Source organism: Cryptomeria japonica, chromosome 7 (assembly GCF_030272615.1).
Source record: "Cryptomeria japonica chromosome 7, Sugi_1.0, whole genome shotgun sequence".
Classification (NCBI taxonomy): Eukaryota; Viridiplantae; Streptophyta; class Pinopsida; order Cupressales; family Cupressaceae; genus Cryptomeria; species Cryptomeria japonica.
Window position 1 is genome coordinate 284250343 of NC_081411.1, and position 20304 is coordinate 284270646.

The 20304-nt window shown below is 36.2% G+C and overlaps 1 protein-coding gene across 6 annotated transcripts in view; it reads right to left on the reverse strand.

Moving 5' to 3' along the window:
- The window catches only part of LOC131052082 (pre-mRNA splicing factor SR-like 1), a 57464-nt gene extending 37796 nt beyond the window's left edge, over positions 1-19668 (reverse strand). For 5 of the 6 annotated variants that reach the window (XM_057986670.2, XM_059207958.1, XM_059207957.1 and 2 more), the window contains exon 1: positions 19459-19667. The gene's annotated coding sequence lies outside the window, so the exon portion shown is untranslated. Of the gene's footprint in view, positions 1-19458 lie in introns of all 6 variants that reach the window. The other variant, XM_057986667.2, reaches the window with a different exon arrangement.
- Between the last annotated feature and the right edge of the window lie 636 nt (positions 19669-20304).

Below are 20304 nucleotides of genomic sequence, written 5' to 3' on the forward strand. Positions count from 1 at the left end.
GAGCATAAATAGGAACTTGATTTACAAATCTATTACTCATTGAAGCAATTTTAGACATTTTAATGATAACTCTTATCAGAAAATACATAGTTTACAAGTATACAGCAATAACAAATTAAACATTACAACACAAAATACGGAATAAAATAACACAAAAAATGCAAACACAAAGCATGTTTGCCTACAAATACACACAACAACTAGTGATGACAACTTCAATCCCCTCGTGACATTTTTATTATAACTCCATTAGAAAATACATAGGTTTGTAGTATACAGTAACAACAAAGTAAACATTACAACACAAAATAAGGAAGAAAAGTACACCAAAAAAATGCAAACACAAAGCATGTTTGGCCTACAAATAGATACACGACAAGTGATGATGACAACTTCAATCCCCACATTAGCAGTTACCTGTACCCAAAACAACCAATTCTCTAGAAAACTATGACAACATAAAATGCCCAAAAAACCCTTCTAACACTTCAAGGCTCGGGATCATCTCCAACCTTTTTTTACTCCCATTAAATCAAAAAAGGCCCAGCCCAATTCCTCAGACTTTCGACCAATAAAAATAGAAAAGCAACAAAAGAAGAAAATAAGGCTGAGCCTTCAAACATATTCTAACAAATTTAATTTATAAAGAGTGTGGCCAAATATTTTTCAAGTACTTAGGAATTTCTACTCCCTCTTGAGTCCTACATGACAATGTTTTGTTTCAAGGTTTATCAACATAAGGGTTTTAAAAGCTTTGGTTGGCATTTGGATAAATTTAAATATGCACGTGCTAGGTTATTTCCAATTTGATCTGGACTTCCAGTTCTGGTTTAAATGTGCAAGATTTCTTCCTTATTTATACCCAGACCATATTAGAAAATAAAAAAACAAAAACTCTTCTCTAATTGATCTAAACATCTCAGATTTGGTTCATTTGTCAAAGAGTTTTGTCTTGATGTTTTCAATCATGATATCTGTGATGAGCATCGTTCTTTCACCAGCTCCTACTAATTGCTATTTTGGTAGCCATATACATTGCTGCCAAATAATTTGTAATTGATAGGAGCAAACGTAATCATTAATCTTACAGCATTTAGTTCTAGCAGCCATTCACAATGCTTGCACACTAAGTTGTTGATACAGATATGGGTATGGGTACAGATTTGCGAGGACAAAAAAGCATACATTTGAGAGATTCAATTAGCTTAGGAAGTTACTATCATAGTAGATTCAACAAGGGACGAGATGTGAAGAGTTTTGTGGATGCAAGAGCAAAGAGGCAATAAGGGAGTATGTTTAATGCACTCTATTTCTCCAAAAGACCATTGTAATGGCAGAGATATCCTTGAGATTGACACCTATTAGTGATGCAATGAGAAAGGTAAACCCTTCCTAGAGTTTTTCACCTGTCTTGAGTTTTTTCTTAAGAAGATTGGTGTCATATATTACATTTTTGTGTGGTTCTCTATGTTGATTGTAACTAGGTAGGATGCAGATTCCAATTGCCTTAAGGCAACATTGGAATCCGCCAAGGGCTGGGCCCTTCTCTCCCCTCTCACACGCCACTCTAAGGGAAACGTGTTCCCTCTAATAGGGCCAGTCCTATAACCCAAGGGTTATAACTCACAAAAGGGATAAAAATAAATAAAAGAATTGGCACCAATTTAGTCCAAGCTGACCTCAAATAGGTCCCTTGCCACATACAAATAAAGAACAATTTGACCTCATTAAACACACACATCTTCCTTCACAAATGTGAATTAGCTCTGAAGTTGAATGCGAATTTAGTCAGTTATCTGCTGTGCATGAATGTGAACTACATCTGCTGCCAAGGTGTAAACATTAGGTGTGGATATCTCCATTAAAATATGTGAACTGCTGTCAAGAATAAGGTGTCAAAAGTGCAGACCAGATTGTTGTTTGATGAAGACAAAAGTGCAGATCTGAGGTACAGACCTGATACTGATTAGCCATCTACATCAGCCCTAAGTGTGGTCATATCAGACCTCTTAAAGAGATAAGTGTTGTAATCAGAATATTGTGCATAATTTCATAATCAGATCTGAGGATCTTTTCTTGCTGGGTTTTTCCTCCTAGGAGGTTTTCCCAGGGTAATGTTGTTGTCTTGTCTCATCTTTATCTATTCTTTTTTGCTTTCTGTCATTCACTAAGTTGAAAACCCTAACAGAAAATAATCCAATTCTAGTTACTAAATCTGTTTTCTGAGTTTACTGTTAATCTGAAAGTAAAACTAACACTCTATTGTTTATTGTTTCATTCTTATTATTCAAATTGCATATTGTTGTACTTGGTGTATAATCCTTCAAGAGTAGTTTGTTGGAAGTTAAAGGTCATATCATCTCGAAAACCATAATTCGTGAGTCATTAGGGCTATGAATCTATTGAGTTATGGATCATTCACAAGTACTGAAGTCCTTAAGTTGCTCTTCAAACTCTTCTGTATTGTTCTTTTATAGCATTTTCTGAAAAATAATTGAATGATATTTACAAATATACAACGTATAAAAAGAAATTACAAGACAGTGTTCTAAAAAGAATGAACCGTAAAACTAAAGCTTCAACATGAAGCTAAAAAGCTTAAAACGCTAAATAAAGCTAAAAAGCTTAAAACTAGACAACTAACTATGTGTTCTTATAAAAGAAGCAATAGTTGCACTTAAAAGACTAAACGAACTAAAAAGCTAAATGACGAACTAAATGACCATTAATAGAACAACTAAAAAGGTAACTGACTATAAGAATTAATTATTCTAATACCCTCCCTTAATGGTCATTGTATCAACTAAGTACTAGACAGGTCTTTTGATCACAAAGGCGAGAACACTTTGTTGTTGTGGGGACCCTCCCAGGATCTACAAAGTGTTAATGACCAAGAATAGCTGATTTCGTCCGACTGAAGTAACCCTCACACGTGAATTACAGAACCGTCACACGTAAATTACAAAAGCGGAAAAACCTGAGACCATTTTTGAGGAAAAATCGACGAACCCTCCAAAGAGCAACAAACATGATTTTAGCAAAAAACCACAAAAACTTTTGCAGAAGAGCATTGAGCACTGTTTGCTCCAGCCACTCCAAAACAGATTGCAAGATACCACAATTGCAGATGTTAGCCCCAGCAACTCCAAGAGCAACCCAAAATAAACTGCAAAGCACAATGTTTGAGGAAAAAACCATCAAACCCTGAAAATTTCACGAATCACAAAATCCCACGCGAACTCGCAAATTACAAATGATTTTTGAGGAAAAAATCGAAAAAACCAACAAACAAATTTTTGAGGAACAAATCGTGAAAACCTAAAAATTGGATTTACAAATCATCCTTTTTGTGGAAAAAAGGGTAAAACCCAAATAACCAAAATCCCACATGAACTTTGTGAACTACAAATGATCATTTTTAAGGAAGTATTATAAACCCTACGGACAATTTTTGAGGAAAAAATCGTGAAAACCCACAAACATCGCGCGGCAAAACCCTGATTTTTAGGAAAAAATCAAGCAAAACCCTCCCATGATTTTTTGTGGAGAAAAATCAAAATACCCAAAAAGATAATTTTTGTGGAAAAAATTAACAAAACTCAAAATTAATTTTTTTCCTAAAAAAAATAATAAAAACCCTAAAATATAATATTTTTATATGGACAAAAATTATAAAACTGAATTTTTTTTAAGGAAAAAATATTAAAATCTTGAAAATAATTTTCATGGGAAAAATTATAAAAGCCTAGCAGAAAAATCTCTGCATGGCCACCAAAACCAACACCCGCCACAACTCAGGCAAAAAACGAAGGGCGCAAGTTGAGAATGTCGCGAAAAACGAGCTAGAAGATGTCCAGAATTCGCAAAAATCACATTGAACATAAAAATCGCCGATGAAAATAGCGTCACACGGAAAAATAAACAGTCACGCGGTAAAGACAATACATCGCCACTAATAGACATAGACACAGAAGACTGTGGCAGCCTAAGAGAAACACAATCGCACAGTAAAAACACATCGTTGTGAAAATTCGTCGCATAGAGAACATGGGCTATGAAACTCAAACGGCCAAAAAACATGCAAAAGGAAGACCGCAAAAATCACGCACGGAAATAAACAAAAATCAAACACCCACCCGCAATCAAACAAAACGTGACGAAAAGAGAAAAACCCTCGAAAGAATCCAAACACGAACTTCCAATGGAAAACACAGTCAAAGCTCCAAAAAATCCAACATCGTAGAAGAAAAAATCAGAAAAATCCCTTCGCGCGAAAAAAACACAAACTTCGATTTCCCAACAGAACAAGCAGAAAAACGATTTTTTTTCAATAATATGAACCCTCAAACAAAACCTTCACAAAAACTTCTAATAATTTTTTCATTAAAAAATTGATTAAAAAAATCCTGAAAATTATATCCAAGTAAAAAGGCCTAAAAAATTCACTAAATTCTTAAAAAGCCCATCGAACCGCTCTGATGTCGTGAAAAATAATTGAATGATAACTACGAATATACAATGTCAAGACGGTGTTCTAAAAAGAACGAACCGTAAAACAGAAGCTTCAACATGAAGCTAAAAAGCTTAAAACACTGAATAAAGCTAAAAAGCTAAAAACTAAACAACTAACTATGCATTCTAATAAAAGAATGCAATAGTTGCACTTAAAAGACTAAACGAACTAAAAAGCTAAATGATGGACTAAATGACCCATTAATAGAACAACTAGAAAGGTAGCTGACTAAAAGAACTAATTATTCTAATATTTTCTTCATATTCTTCTTCTTCCTCTCCTAATTCTCATAAATTTCAAAATCATCCTCACTTTTACATTGAGTTTGCTTTGTCCTTCATTATAAGCTAAGTTACCGATTCAGGTATGTATGTCGGTACGGATATGGACTCACGTATGCAGGTACAGAAAAAACTTCCTTGGGTGCGAGTAATAGTGTGGATAGACCTACTGGAACCTTGAGTAGCCAATCGATAATAAGAAATCTAGGGCAAGTATAGGTGGAGTTGCGGCCTAGTGCGAAGTCGGGAACTGAAGTGGGGATGGAATACCCCAATCACATACTCTGCTCCAATCGAGTTGTCGTGATTGTGGTATGCATGTTCGATGGCACCTAACAGCATCACTTAACCCAAGTCTAGGAAGAGATTAAGTTCCATTGTTCCACGGCTGTTGGGGACGGGGAGACGCGGGGACGAGCTTCAGAGACGTGGTGACAAAGGGAAAAAGTTTTGGGGATAGGTTTCAAGGACAGGGGGACTTGGGCCTTGGGGGGGAAACGTGTTTCCGTGGAACACTCTGATTAACTGTTTAGATATTACTCCCCCTCTTAAAACTTCTGATATTCCCCTATTGTTGAAACTAGGGTGGCTGGGAACAAATAGATTAGCATGGCATAGTTAACTCATAGTCCGATCGACCTATACAGTCTCATCTCCACAGTAGTAAAACACCTGGCTAATCAATGCAAACTATGTCCTCCTGCCCAAAACTCTTATTCCCTCCCACCAAACACACTATAGTTCCCACCCAACAACAACTATTAAGCCCTCCCCCTCAAGGGGGGCATGTGAGGGGTTATATTGCCTCCCACCCACTCCTCTCAAGTTCTTGATAAGTGGCAAATGAATAGGATTTAGAAGTGACTCAGAAACTACCATGGATTTGGTGCTTACCCATCACCAACCATCTTTATTTGAGTAGGGAACACTCCCATCGTAGCGTCATGCCCCTACTACTTAGCCTCAAAACCCATGTTTCCCACTCCCCTGGCCAATCATTCTGACCCTTCCCATCTCAAGATATGCACCAAACACAGGAAATTATAATATATATTTTATAATATATTATAATATTAAAATATCTACTATAATATATATGATATAATATAATAGGTATTACTATATATAATATAATAGATCTTACTCTATATATATATATATATATATATATATATTTATAAAAAACTTAGAAATTAATAAATAAATAAATAACATATTTTACTAAACATTTTTAAATATATAAAAATAAATTTAGAAAAAATTTATAGTGTTAAAAGCTACGATACAGAAAAGGATACTATGTTAAGTACAGCACTTTGGCAATTCCCGATAATTTCCGACAATTCCTAGCAATTCATAGCGGCTCGATGGGCTTTTTTAAGATTTGGCAAATTTTTTAATTCATCGTAACCGTCTACCTTGAAATAATTTCTAGTGGAATTTTCGAGGGTTTCTAGTTAGAGGTGGATTTTTGTGGATTTCTTTTACAGGTTTTCTGAGGATCGCAAAAAAAAATTTCTATGGGCAGAGTTTTTCAGTGTGTATGGCGGCCGCAACTGTCTTTTTGTGATTTTCTTGTTTTTCGGGTCCGAGCTTTTCCAACTAGGGCGCAACTATGGAGTTTTGGATTTTTGGCACATGATTTTTTCAGAAAAATCGTGATTCATTCCCGGCTAGGTAAATTGTGAAAAAAAAATTCGAGGCGGGATTTGTGTTTGGTGGCGCATTTTTTGGCGGCAGCAGGTTTGATTTTCGCAGCTTGTTTTTGGTCTACATTTCTATTTCGCATTCAAGGGCTTTATCTAACGATTTCGCGTGAACAATGAGACGGATTTTTTCGGGCTCTTTTCTTTTTCATCTGCGAATTTTTCAACACAGCAGCGGCCATTATTATTTTTTCCTCCCGAAATTGCGAGTTTCGCGATTTTTTTTCTTGGCTCCCCAAGGATTTGACACGACACGGTTTTCTCTATTTCGGGATTTCGGCAATATTATTTTCTACGCGATTTTCGTGATTGGTTTTTTGGGCGGAGTGTTTTGCAAGAGGTTTTTTAAGAATCGCGGACTGCAAGAGATTGTTGGGTTTGATTGACTATTTCCGCACGATTGTGTTTTCACATATTTGCCCATGTGATACAGCATTCAGCATCTATGGTTTTTTGCAGCTCTGAAGGTCTGCACTAGGGTTACGAGTTCGCAAGAATTTTTTGCGACCTAGGGCACCATTTCTGCCAGAATTTTCTATTTCTAGGTAGCTACCAACCTAGGGCACGTTTTCCTGCCACCTTGGTTTGTATGCCAACAGCAACTAGGGTTTCAAAAATTTTGGGTTTTTATAATTTTTCCCTTGAAAAAAAAAATTTGGGGGGTTTTATTAATTTTTTCCAAAAAATTTATTATTTTTCTCTTAGCAAGGCCTCTCGTCTTACAGATCCTAGGGTTTTCACAATTTTTTCCTGAAAATTTGTTTGTAGGTTTTCTGATTTTTCTCTACAAAAAATCATGGGAGGGTTTTGCTTGATTTTTTCCTCAAAAATCAGGGTTTTACCACATGATGTCTAGTGTTTTCCCACATGATGTCTAGTGTTTTGCCACATGATGTTAGATGTTTTACCACGTGATATTTTAGCCATTTTTTTCCACAAAAAATGATGATTTGTATCTTCACTTTTGGAGGGTTTGTCGATTTTTCCTCAAAATCATGGATTCAAGTTTCAGTTTGGTTACCCAACATCAGGTTGGATGGATTTTGGTATTCTTGGTCATTAACACTTTGCAGATCCAGGGAGGGTTTCTGCTGCAGCAGAGTGTTCTTTTCGTTTGTGATCAAAGGACCTGCAATGTATTCTGTAGGGTAGTTAGTAGATAGAATGACCATTAAGGGAGGGTATTAGAATATTTAATTATTAATTAGTATTTTAATGGCCATTAGTGTAATTTTTGTTTTATTTAGTTTTCTATTTTTGGCTTCTATTTTTAGAAGCAGTTGTTTCTTTTTAGAAACATGACCGCTTGTAATCGGCTATTTAAACGACTCTTCGATAGAATAAAGAACACATCCAATTATTTGAGCAAACAATTTTTCATTTTTGCCCTAGCCATCCCAGACAATTTTTTGAGACAAGGGAACAGCGAGGGATCAACCAAACATCCCTAAGATAGTTGGGGACAACCAGATGTCCCCACAACTATTCACTTCTTTTTTTTCAAAAAGAACCTAAATAAGAAAATAATTGTTTTATTCTTTTTTGTGGACCCTCACACCACACTTAGCCCTAAATCAACAAAAAAAGCCTCCCAATCTCATTGTAACTCATTTTTACATGCCAAAAAAAGTTTGCAGCCAAATTGGAGCAATAAAAATCATTTTGAATAGAGTTTGAAATGCAGCTAGAGAAATCAATGTTAATGATTAGCAAGCAATTAAAACAGTGCGAGACACGCAATGGATTTCAAAGAATTGATTGATTTACAGAATGAATATCAGGTAACCCTGAAACAAGTCCCTCCCAAGATAGCTGAGAGAGATACTGAATGTTGAGATGTCCATATCTCTGATGCCACAAAGTGCTTAGAGGGGAAACACGAGCTGCCAGAGCCACTTCAAGAGAATCACAAATGTCAAGAAGCCTGTATAGGCCATGATCCTCTAGACCAACAGCAACAGTAAGACGAGTCTCCCGATCAATGATGGAACACTTGTGAGCACTGAACACCACATCTAGCTGAGGAGAATTCCTCATAATCTGACTGACAAAGAGCAGATTAAGTTCCATACCAGGAACATAGTACACATTCAGGAAGATGAGATTCCTGCCACCAGACTGTATCTGAACAGTGCCTCTGCCAACAACTGTATACTCCTCACCTCCACCAAATACAACGGAATCACTGAAAGATGAGAAGTTTGTAAACCAGTCACGCCGATGAGAAAAGTGACGTGACGCACCAGAGTCAATGTACTAAACAGAAGACCTAGCATGATCTGAAGACCTCTTAGCCATAAAGGCATAAAAGGCAGACTCCCTTTGCTCGGAATGTTCAGCAACATGCGCCTTCTAGTGTGACCCTCCCTGCTTCTTTTGTTCAGAAGCGAGCCTCTGACAGCAATCTTTCTTCATATGGCCGTACTTGTGACAGTAATTGCACTGCACATTCTTCTTCTTAGCACCATCCTGTGTCTGAGAAGAGCCTTTCTGCTGAAAAGACTAAGAGTACTGAAATTTGCCTTTATCATTGTGAAAGGATTGGGCTGTAAAGGCATTTCCCGAGGAGGCTGACGTAGTACCACTACCAAACTGTTGTTTCTAGCGATCCTGCTGTAGAAGTTTGGTGCACAATTCTGAAAACTTCAGGTCAACATTAATTGAAGTAATATTGAGGGTCTCAATGAAGTGTTCATACGATTTCGGAAGACTTTTCAGAGTGATTATTACCATGTCTTCTTCCTCCATAGTCCGACCAATAGCTTCAAGCTGATCTCGAATGTCCTTAATCCTCGTGAGGTGTTCCTGTAAGGACATGCGTTCGTCCATCATAATGGAGAACAGCTGATTCTTCAGAAAGAATGCTCGGCTCTTGTCGGATGTCTCATGCAATTCCTTCAGATGCTTCCAGATGTCGAAAGCTGTCTTGCCGGAAGGAATCTGTGGTAACTGATCATCAGTCACGGAGAGTTTGAGAAGCATAACTTATCTTGATCTGCACCAGGTGTGCCAAGACTGAGCTCTTTTCCCAAAACAAGTTGGTCAAGACGCCTATATTCAAAAATGGTCAACATACGCTGTTTCCAAATGTTGTAATTGTTGCCATTAAAGCATTGACTACCTTCTAACATCAGGTTGGTTAGAGAAGCCATTTGCACGTTTCCCAATGCACTGAAAACGAAAAAAAACTAAGAGGCGCTGGCATAGAATTCAAAAAATTTGAATCCCATTGCAGAAACAGAGGCAAATGCAAGTACAGACTTCAAAAAATGAAGTGCAGCTGGCACGAATTTCAAGAAACAATTTCCGGCTGACCCAGAAAAATCCGAAGACAACGCAGAAATCCTTGCAAAAAACCCAAAAGGAATCTGCTGCCAGAATCTGGATCCGCTGGCTCGAAAATCGAGGCACCCAAAAAATTATGACGACGACCCAAATGAGATCTCGAAAACCCCACCAAGAATCTGCAATCACAAGAAAAATTCGACTGAATCTAGAGGGTCAAAACCCTAGCTGAAAATGCAGATTTCCGTCCAAAAATGGCAGAAAAAAATCTGCAAGCGAGAAAAAACGCGATCACAAATAAGCCCACACGCACAGGCACAGGAAACGAAGTCGCGTGGCCAAGGATGAAAATCGCGATTTTTTACACAGCAAATGCAAGCGCCTGGAAAACGCGCGAACCGAAAATCCGTGGTTTCAAAAAAAATCCGAATAGGCTGAAACAAATCCACGATTTTGTGGAAGAAAATTCCCAAAAAAAATTCAGACAAAAAAAATCCTTCGATTTTGTTTTTCAAAACAATAGAACAAAAAAATTCACACTGAATTTTTTGCTTTCAAAAAATTTCGAATTTTTAAGGAACCAGGCTCTGATATGAAATCTGTGATTTTCTTTTCTTTTCAATTTTCGGTTTCCACTTGCATCATTGTTTCACAAAAAAATATGAACAACAGCAATGAGAGCAATAAACATTAGATGGAAGAAAGAAATGTGAAAGTTTCAAGCTCAGTTGTTGGTTCATCAAGGCAAGGGAGTCCTGCGGGTGGAGGGGAACAGCCACCAAATCCATTTGAGCATCCTTCCACTATTTTAAAACCTTATGCAAAGGGCTCTTTTAATCCAAAAAAATTCTTCTCCGATATGTGACAGCCCTGGACAAAAAAAGAAAAATGTGGAGGATAGTAAAGTGTGGTGTCCATTTTAAAAACATACTTTCAAGAGACCTACCCAAGAGTATATTCTCATCTCTTAAGCCCTACAAGACATGGAGTTATGGAGTATCCAAATATAAAAAAGGATGCAAAGGTAGAGGTTCATAAATTGCATATAGAGGCAGAAGCTAAGTCTTAAGGTGTGCCAATGCCAGCACAATCTTAACAATCAGCCATTCCTATAACCTCTATGGTTGGTAGTGTAGGGGTGATGTTTCTACAAGAGGAAAAAGGACTAATGTTAGCGCGAAAGCGGGGAAAGTTGCAAGTATGTTGAATACATAAGCACAAGATGAGGCAAAGTCTTCCACCGCCAAATTTTTCTATGCCCATCCCATCTCAGCCATATACCACATTCTCCTTACTTCAAACAAATGTTCAAAGATAAAGCTTATGTTGGTCCCTCATTCAGCCTCTAAAGAACATAAATTACACACTACCCTCCTTCACAAAGAATATTTCTAAAGTGAATTTGCTGATGGGAGACATGAGGCAAACTTGGAATAAAAAACAGCACTATTGTCATGCATGGGTAGACAAATATTAAACATCAGCCACTCATCAATGTCATAGTCACATGTTCAGTTGGCTCTTATTTTCTTAGAGCTATTGATTATTCCAAGAAGTGCAAGAATGCAAACTTCCAAATTCATATTTTAAGAGAGGCCATAGAGGAGGTTGGGGCATCATTTGTTGTATAGGTGGTCACCAATTCAGTATGTGTGCAAATTGGCCAGCATGATGGTGAAGGGTGGTTACAAGCACATCTTTTCAACCCTATGTTGTGTTCATGTGTTAAATAATACATTTAAAGACAAAAAAATAGGTTGGTGCAGCAGCCAATGCTGACAAAAGCTAAAGATATTTAGATGTTCATTTGGTGGCAAAAGCTAAAGATATTTAGATGTTCATTTGTAACCACCACAACTCACCTAGCCTCTTCAATACTTTTCCAAAGAAGCAATTTTTGAACCTCAAAAGATTAGGTATGCCAATTGTTTCATTTTGTTAGAGAGAATGCTTGAGGTGTAGAAGGCTCTACAATTAATTATGGTTAACTCAAAGTGTAATGTCGCCTTTTTGAAACAAGATATAATAATAAACAATAATACTTTAAAATATTAAAAAGTAAAAATAAAAAATAAAAATATAATTAAAATTTGATTAAGTTTAACGAATGGTATGATTTTTGAAACTTTGAAGAATAGGTATGCCAATTGTTTCATTTTGTTAGAGAGAATGCTTGAGGTGTACAAGGCTCTACAATTAATTATGGTTAATTCAGAGAATGTAATGTCGACTTTTGAAATAAGATATAATAATAAATAATAATAATTTAAAATATAAAAAAGTAAAAGATAAAAAAATAATACAATTAAAACTTACTTAAGTTTGATGATGGTCAAAAGGCACGAAATGAAGAGTTGTGACTCCCTCAAACATGAGATAAAAACGGGAGATCCTTTAAGAGGGGCATCCATATATCATCAATGGGAATGAAGGTAATCAATTTGGAAATGAATTGTTATTCTCAAAAGCAACAATGAAGGGTGGTGACTCAATTCTTGTGAAAGGTGGTGACTCATTCCTTGTGAAGGGTAGTGACTACTTCAAGAAATGGGTGTTAAGGGCAAATCAATCCTCCAAGCAAAGAAGGAAGGATGGAAGAAGGGAGAATCATCCATTCAGGAATTCGTCATCAAATATCAATTCTTTCAGCTATGTAAGAAATCAGAAATCCATTCAAGAACCAATTTATAATATCATCTCATCAATCAATTAATCATACTAGCATCAATCAATCAATCAAAGAATTATGCAAGCCTCAATTATTCAAATATCAATCATTCAAACATCAAACATTCATCATCAATTCATTTGAGTAAAATTTAAGCACCCACTCATCAATCCTTCAAGAAATGTCGAAGAGAGATCAAGGCAATCAGCAATAATCTAACAAATATGTCAAGATGTCAATTTCGAATTCTAGTTAGTACTTGCAAACCGAACAAAGCTCGGGCCCACAGGCTGGGCTAAGGTTTAGAAGGAGAGAGTTGCTTCCAACCCTTTAGCATGCTAGGGATAGGGTCCTTAGTATTACCACTGGACAAGATCCAAGCTCACTAGGTGAGCTAGGGTTTGGAGGGACTAAGTCTTTTCCTACCTTTGACAAACTAGGGACGAGGTCTTTTAACTCAACCGATTTGCAAGGTATTTACGGGGAATTCAGGATTTGATCAATTATTGTGCTACAATTTATTGATTTGAATATTGTTTATCTTTAGCATGACAATTTGAAGGAGAATTATTGCAGAAAATCAAGATGAGTTCTATTTTCAGAATTATTCATAGAATTAGAAGTTGAATATCATAATAAAATTTCATCATTTTTTAAAATGTTATATTTATAAATATAATGTGATTCTCATCTTGGGTTGGAATTATTGTTTTAGGGCAAAATTCAGGAATATCACAAAAAGGTGCGCATTACAAAGAGGACTAGATGGCCTACTACAAACACTACTAAAGGAAAAAGTATCATACAAAGGTCCTTAATGATGATTAGCGGTCCACTATGAGGAATGAAAATGTTGATTTTTAATAAACTAATGATTTTGTAATTGAAAGATTGTTGTTATTATGATTATGTTTCGGAGTCTCATTCTCTAACTCGCCTTTTTTGAAACTTTTGTTTGCTAACATGTTTGCTCCTTCATCTCACATGTTGTAAAAGTCATCAGATATGCCAATACAGACTCTTCTAGTCTTGGAGATATTCATAAGACATATTTGACAATATGCTTGGGCGGATAAATCAAGCAATTTGTAATAAGGATCCTAATTTGAGGTTATATGAGCAACATATTAAGCTCATTGTGATGCAACAGTGGAACATTATGAACTCCCCACTTCATATTGCAACCTTTGCTCTAAAGCCCAATGGTATGCACCAAAGGCTAGGAGGTTGCATCCATATGATGACAAAAAGGTGGAAAAAGGGTTAATGAAGGCTTGTCGAAAGATGTATTTGAGTGAGGAGTCAACTATCTTAGCACACAATGGCTTGCGCTCAACATTTTATAAACTTGAGACAAAGATAGATAGAGCTATATTAGCTAAAACTAATCTTATTGGATGGTGGACATGTCACAGAAAGGATACACCAAAATTGGCGATGTTCACAATACACCTCCTTTCATAGAAGGCAAGTTCCTCCATCACAAAGAGCAATTGGTCTAGACACAACTTCAACCACTCTATTGAGAGGAATACCATTACCTTGAGACGAATAAAAGACACAATGATCGTGCATAGTACTTTGCAACTTCAAAATCACCAAGCTTCAAAGTATCAATGGACTCCAACTTTACAATGGGATGTTGATCTCAATGACACCACCCAATTGATGAGGAGATGCAAGGAATTGGTTGGAAATTCCACTAGATGAGCCAATCCCTCATACTAGCAATAGCTTAGAATCAAACATCGATTTTGATGCAACGTTATCAAATGCCAAATAGGGGTAGCCTCATCCTTTTTATCACTATGTTTTTGTGGGTTTATTATTTTGTAGTTCAAAAGTGCAGGCTTTGAGTATTTTGTTGTATGTTTTAATTTTATATCATATAGACTTGACAATGAATTATGGAAGTAATTAAATTTTGAGTTTTGACATTTATTAATTGTTCAACTTTAATGTGAACTATAATGTTGTGTATGATTTATAATGCATATGATGAAACCCTTATCAATGTTATCATATGTATATTTGAAATTCCCCTTGTTTTATATAGAATACCTTGTCTTTCTCATGTTAAAAAACTTGGTGGAACATAGTTACCCGACCATACTTGGGGTGATCAAATAGATCACAAATGGTTCCTAATGTATCATGGCATTGTAAGATTTTGGAAAATACTGAGCAAGCCCCTACAATCAAATCATCTTGGAAACACCAAAAAGGATGCGAACAACAATTTCAAGGCCAAGAACACATCCCCGTAGAACGTTAATAACTTGCAAATGTGAGAAAACCTAATTATTGTAAAGTGTTTGCACAAAAAAGAATTGCTTGCTCATAAACTAAGGCAATTGTAAAAATAAAAAATAAAAGTTAATAAAACTACAAGATCTTGATCACAATGACACTGAAAAGCAAGACTTTAAGTTGTCTGAGATAGATTTTGTAGTTTGAAGGCAGAAATGATTCTTGAATAAGCAAATAATTCCTAGGCCGCAAAGAGTATTCGGCCTTGTTAGTGTGGACTTGAAATTGCAGTTTTCAAAAACATCACACAATCCTAACGTATAATGGAATTATAAGATTTTGGAAAAAATTGGGCAAGCCCCTACAACTTGTCATATCGGAAACACCACCAAGGATGGGGACAACAATTTCAAGACCAACAACAAATCCCCGTGGAACCTTGATAATTTGCCATTTGTGAGAAAACCTAATTATTGTACTAGTGTTTGCAAAAAAAAAAAGCGTCGCATGCCCATAAACTAAGACAATTATTGTATGCATTATTATAAAAATCAAATTTAAAAGTTAATACCACTGCAAGACCTTGATCACAATAATATTGAAAGGCGACTGTCTTAAGTTGTATGTGGCAGATTTTGTATTTTAATTGCATAGATAAATCTTAAGTAAGCAAATAATTCCTACACTACAAAGAGTATTTAGCATTGTTAGTGTGGACTTGAAATAGCAGTTTTCAGAAAAACTACACCCAATACAACCAATATTAGCTATGCATCATTGCAATGTATCACCATCAAAGAGCAGACATGGTGAAGACATATGATTCCAATAAATATAATAAAGGAGCTTCAATCAGATGGGCAATAGATCACCAATATCTTTCCCAGCACTATGCAGTATGTGGGGAACTGATTTGACCTTCAACACTTCTATCATCATATGATGATTGCTCTATAAATCAGTGTGTTTCTGCTCTAACCATGACTGGATCATTTTTTACTTTTTTTTCAAATTGTCTTTTCCACTAGGGACAGTTGCTTTTTTTGGCCATTTCTTAAATGCTTCCTCCTTTTTTGTCATAAGGGACAGCCCTGGGAACATTTCCTAGCCAACACCATGACCCAAGGATGAGAACTTGGTTCTCGCAGTGGATACATCAACATGGAACATGGTAGAATTTGTATAGGAAATGGAAAATTAAGTCTGAGTCGAACAATTCAAATTCAGTTGGATTTTAACCTGATCCAACCAAACCTGGAAAATGTATCCTTTAGTATGGCACAACCATACAATACTCCTTAGTGAAGAAGCCACTCCCCACAATATCTCCAACTAAACATCCCTACCAAATAGAATACTATCCATGAAATTCACTTCCTTTATATAAACATCCTACAAATAAACTTGAAGTAAACCACTAATCTCACATTGGACGTTCCATTATCCAACACACCTAATTCCACGAGTTATCATTGACCCAATATAACTAATTAATGAGAATTTGTGTCACATGTTAACATCTACATCACCCAAACACATGAAATAATACACCTAGGTACACAAATCAAAAATTAATGTGGCATATATTTATCACACATCAGCTGATACTCATAAAATTGTGGATTGAAGTTCAAATTTGATATTCACAGAACCATTTAAACAGCAAAATACTAATATATTTACTTAAGATCGCCTGCCGAAAAAATACTAGGAAGCCCCTTCTGTGGTACCATTGAGCAACTTTAGGGATAAGGTAAGCATAACATCCATGTTTCTAGCAGCTTATAATTTTTCTGTAAACATGTTTCTAGCAACATATTATTTTTTCTAAATAATAAGCCTGGCCTCAACAATAACACTATGTCTCCTCTCAGCCTGAACCACGCTGTTTTGCTATGTTCTTAATGTTGTAGGTAAACATTTTTCTGATATTAAAATAATTATATCACTCATTGGAGATGTGCTCGCTCTAGTCTGTTCTAAGCTAGCAATACTTTTTGGCACTTGTATCATTCATTTGTGAACATTTATATAATTTCTTACTTGCTTTTCTTTTCTGCTTTAGATATTTTCACAAACCAGTCATGTTATATTTTGCTCAGATGCATAAAAATATCACTTGCATGCATTTCCAAACACACAGCCCAAGAAAAGGTAAACAGTCTTAATGAAATGAAACAATTTTAAACATCCACAGACCATAATAGTCTATAAAACCACAAAGCCAGCACTGCAGAATAATGAGAAATCAATGTATACGAGAGCAAATCACAGGATCACAACAGTTCCCTTCAAAACTGGACCTTCTTTTATTAGTTTTCATTAGGGCTTATGTGAGTAAAATTTGCCATATGTCAGCTCATACTCATAAAACCGTGCAGTGAGGTTCAAAGATATATTTATAGAACCATTTTGTTGTCAACAAAATACTCCCATATTCACTTAAAGGCGCCTACTGAGAAAATATAAGGAAGCTCCCTCTTTACTACTACGTGAATTTATGGATTAGATCAGCATAACCTCCAACATGTTTCTAGCAGCACATTATTTATTCTAAACAACCCCCCTGCCCTCAATAATAACATTATGGCTCCCCTCAGCCTTGACCACTCTAGAGATGGCATTCTTAGACTCATTGGACTATTTCAAATAGAACAGTCTGACTAAATTATTGTACTCGTTTATAGCTATTTTGGCAGGTTCTTCATGTTGCTTCTGAAATTAAAATAGTTGAATTTTTCATTGAAGATATGCTTCCTCTTGTCTGTTCTACACTAGCAATATTTTTTGGAATCTGTTTTGTTTATTTGTGAACATTAATTTGATTTCTTCCTTCATTTTCTTTTCAGCTTTAGATATTTAAATATTTTCAAAACCACTCGTGTTATATTTCAGTTAGACACATCAATATATCACCTGCATGCATTCCATAAACATTGTCCAAATAAGGTAAACAGTTTAACTGAAATGAAACAATTTTTAACATCCACAAGACCATAAGAATCTATTGTACCACAAAGCCAGAGCTGCAAGATGACAAAAAATCAATGTACATAGGAGCAAATCAAAAGCATTAGATCAACTGTGGCACACAATTCCCTTCAAATATTGAACCTTCTGTTATTAATTTCCATTAGAACTTCTCCAATTTTTCACATCTTGCCTCTACAAAGTGGAAAGATGTGGAATCAACCCCTGATGTATAGATTTACTTGGCCCACATACTTCTATAGGCAGATTAATACACGATGAAGTGTCATTCTGCCTCAACCACCCCAAATGAGCAAAATAGACACTCTTATCCAGCCTTCCTTAGTTCCCTTCTCTGGGCCTATTATTATAAATTTTCATTGGAATTTCTCCAATTCTACAAGTCCTGTTTCTTCAAAGTGGGAATATTTGGAACAAACCCCTGGGGTATAAATTTACTTAGCCTAGATGTTATTATAGGCAGAGCAATACATGGTGCAGTGCCAATCTGCCTCAACCACCTCCAAAGTGCAAAATTGGCATTCTCTCCTCCGAGCCTTCCTTAATTGCATTCATATACTGGACCTTCTATCATTAATTTCCATTCCAATTTATCTAATTTGCAAGTCTTGCCTATTCAAAGTGGGAAGATGTGGAATCAACCCCTGAGGTATAATGTTACTTGGACTGTGACTAAAGGCAGAGCAATACATAATGAAGTGCAATTCTGCCCCAACCACCTCCAAGTGCAAGATGCGCATTCTCTTCTCCCAGCCTTCCTCAGTTCATGCCCATCAACCAATCAGATGTCTGGTTTTATGTGTACTAGTCCTCGTTTAAGTTATGACCATCTTTGCCTCTATTGAGTTTCTGCCTCTAAGCAAACCTTTTGCTGGTGTGTCCATGTGTGGCGTTAAATATACTAAGGTACTGTTGTCAATTACTTCCAAGCTTCAACATGGCAGTCTTGTTTCTTTAGAAATTTCTTTCTCCATATTGTTAACCTAGATTTTACCATTACAAATTGTTTTATTCCGGAGTCCCGGTAAGAGGATGTCATTTGGAATCAGATAAAGGAATAAAGGAATAAGGATGAGGCTTTATTGTATGTAGATATTGCCACCAAAAAATATGCAAGCTTCTCATCCATGTACCCGAGTTTTCTCATGATCATGGACTTTACTGTGACCTGTTACATTAAGCACGGGCAGGTGTTTGAGCCATGGGCCTCAGCAGCTCAAAAAAGAAAATCTTAACAAGCAAGCCAGAGATTGACGGAAGAGTTAAAGTAAATATTTAATTAAATTGTTCCATGTCGGAAATAAACAATAACACAAAGGTCCAAAAAAACTATGAACCATTCGAACGGGTGAAATAATAAAAAATAAACCAAAAAAAATGTGCGCGTCAAAACCTAACAAAAAAACCCATAATATCCACGCCATAAAAATAGACCTTACTTCGAGAATAACATCTAGACTGAAATAAAGCCGACAAAAATCATTGCGAAGATCAGCGCTAACTCTACTAAATAAATGACTCTATTGCATTAAGCCAACAAAAACCTCCGCCAAATCCAGCGCAAACCCTGGACGAAAAGCTCATTTTGAAAAAGAACTCCGAAAGTCTTTTAAAATTATCACATCATTAATTCAAACATGTATAGATTAAAACAATTTTAACAAACCTGTGCCAAAGCTTTCCACACAATTACAGTGAAACAAAACTGAAAATTCAAGGCAACATTCCCAAAACTGTACTGAATTGTGCAGCAAAAAAACTGACCTGAAGAGGATTTAACTGCGCTCTGCTGATTCGAAGAAACGCTGTCTGGTCGAAAGAAAAACTCGGGAGAGTTGGCGAATTTATTGAGCGCAACTGAGAGCGAAACCCTTGCAACGAGGGTTTGAAAAGGCTTAGCATATCATACCCAAATTCAAAAGCAGTTGCTTTCATGTGCTGCGCTCCAATCATATACGTTTTAATATTGTTTGTGCAGTATTATTGAACCTTTAGAAATATTCCATTAGTATATTTTTATTTCATTTTCCTATGATTGGGGAGATGATTTGTGAAGAAATTTTAAGGGCAATCGAAAGAAGTCGGCTGTAACAAGGTCCCTCGCAATGTTGCATTTGTTTGTATCTTTTATACTTCCTCTTAGAAAAGAGTTGATTCAAGATTCAATAGTATATTAACATACATAATTCTTTATAATTGAATAATTTTGTCTATAGGCAGATTAATACACGATGAAGTGAGGTAATTAATAACGTAGTCTTTTATTACGAGAAAAACAGGTTTTGAAGGGACCCTGAAACCCTTTACAGCAAAAACAACCACAAAGGACTGAGAGACAACAGAAGACAAAGAAAAGACCACTCAACCCACAAAAATAGCAAAAGGCCAGCGAATTATCAACACAGAACCAACAACAGAAAAAGATCAACCCAGATTATTAAGGTTCTCCTCAACATCAGCACTAAACTGGTGCATCTTCTTGGTGGCGTTCTTCAAGTCTGGAATGTCCTAAGGCAATTGAATGGCTTTCTTCTTCATACTAGCACGAGTGCGCTTTCTCGGAGGACCTAAATCATCAGCACCAGCAACCATCTCATTTTCCACGTCCAC